At 47.3% G+C, this 2,211-nt stretch overlaps 1 non-coding gene across 1 annotated transcript; it reads right to left on the bottom strand.

The window, feature by feature from the left end:
• Window positions 1–1,804: 1,804 nt before the first annotated feature.
• On the bottom strand, window positions 1,805–1,878 carry TRNAR-UCU. The gene has a single exon. It is a non-coding gene; the product is annotated as a tRNA-Arg (tRNA).
• Window positions 1,879–2,211: the final 333 nt, after the last annotated feature.

Raw genomic sequence — 2,211 nt, forward strand, 5'->3', positions numbered from 1 at the left:
TACCATTTCCATGGATTCCCAGGTATCTGTTCTGTAACCTATGGCAGAACAAAGAAGAGTGAGGCAATGTCCAGCAATGCAGCTCAGGTGGCTATCTACGAGGTGCAGAAATTCAGTGGAAGTAAATGCCAAGGGAGCACATCGTAGCTAGATTAAAGCTCAGCCACCTCCTCCTGGACTTGAGGAGTGCATCTCTGGCCTACGGGCCACATTTGGGCTTGTGGTTATATCTACCAGAAAAAACAATCCATGGCTAGAGGGCGCACAGTGATGTTTTCCCTTTTGCTCCTGCCTCACACTAGTTCTGTCCTTTCTGGAGTCTTAGCAGGACTGTGAGGCACAGCACAGTCTGTGTATTTCTCCCAAATCGTGGGTAGTAACTACTCCTAAGGGGGCCTCTGGCTGCGGGTGTCCAGGGCTGCTTGTTGCTTCCTGCTTGAAAAGCCCATTCAGTTCATACATGTACTCTTCCTGCGGCTCCCCTCCTTGGGAGAAAGAAATGCTTCAGCAACAGTCGTCCAGCACCCCCACTCACTTGCCAACACCCAGCAGTATCTCCGTTCACACGCCACCACAAATCCCCCAAACCAACCAACAATCCTATGGAAACCAGCCAGTACCTGCCATTCTCGCTTCCCACAGGCCACTCCGCTCCTGCAGCACCTACCATCTTATCCTCCAGCTGGACAGCCCCACATCCCTATGACATAGCCAGCACCCACATCCCCAAAACACCAACCCCTGAGTTCCCAATAGCTTCTCTCATTCCCCACTGGCAGTAACGCTGTACAACCAAGTGTCTCCAGCACTCCCAGAACATGCACCCTGCACCAACCACCCCAGCGAGACGTGACTCAGCTGTCACCAAATCACCCCCAAACTCTCCAGTAGCTATAGAAAAGCAACAAGCAGCCCTTCCCCGAGCTCTTCTGACCCTGTACTGTGCCTACGCATGCCAGCTACCAACCGCCCATTCAAAAATACCTATCAGCTCCTCCCTATCCATGTTGGATGCTTCTAAGTTTTGTGTAGCTTCCTCATTTGTCCTCCCTTATACCTGCTGGGACCAGGGTGTGATGCCCATTAATGGAGTGGAGTCCTACGGGAGAGTATAAATATACAATTTATCTGATTATGTAATTTGCATAAATTTCCTACATAGTACTGACAGCTCTGATATAAAAACATAGTGCCTTCAGTTAATAAATATGAGCCATGATGAGCAGATGCAAAAGGAATCCAGCAAACAAACAAACCTCACGTGCAGAAAAAGATTAACACAAAGATGCACAGATTGCGAGAACAAGATAGGAAGCCCCAAATCACACAGACACAGCTAGCTTTTAAAATACAGCCATGTACATGCACTGAGCAGACACTGCACTTACCAGGACAACAGCATCTACAACAAAGGAATCTAAAAATTCCTTCCTAAAGAACGGCACAGGATATGTCCAATCTATATTTCTAGAATATTTTTATATTTCTTCCTAGATAGCAAAGAAAATGATGGTCTTGGTGAAGAGGTGACATGACGGTATTCAAAGAGGAATTGGGGTGAGAATATTGAAACAGGAAATAAACATCAAATGAAAAACCAATAATGGAGAAAGGTGGAATCAAGGGGAAAGAATATACAGGGAAGAGAGGGGGATACCCAGCCAGACATGAGGGTTATGAAAGGCAGCAGCTATCTGAAAACTCATTCTTTTCCTTCTAAAAGCCCCTTAGGAGACATAAATATAATTAATTAGCCACTATACCTGAGCATTTAGCAGGATAAAATAGACACCTGCCTGGAGATCATCTCTGCCGGGACTCGAACCCGGAACCTCTGGATTAGAAGTCCAGCGCGCTCGTCCATTGCGCCACAGAGACCTCACCACAAGCTCAGTATCAGCATCAGAACTGAAAAAGCACATACCTTCTGCATCACTGCAGGGTAATCTCAGCATCCTGCTATTTCTGTACAGCTACATGGGCAGAGGGAAAACCTGGAACTGAGATCCACCTCCCTGTTCAGAGAGCAGGCTCTTCTCAGCCAAGCCCTCCTTCCACAGGGACACAAAATAATTCTGGATATGATCCATATCTCCATCCCCAGCAGAAGGAGGGGGGAAACAAAAACCTGGATCTAGGATTGCCCTCTGTATACCTGCCAGGCTCCTTCACAGCATCTCCATCACTAACAAGGACAGAGCTAAATCCTGG

Source organism: Alligator sinensis, unplaced genomic scaffold, assembly GCF_000455745.1.
Source record: "Alligator sinensis unplaced genomic scaffold, ASM45574v1 scaffold553_1, whole genome shotgun sequence".
Lineage (NCBI taxonomy): Eukaryota > Metazoa > Chordata > Crocodylia > Alligatoridae > Alligator > Alligator sinensis.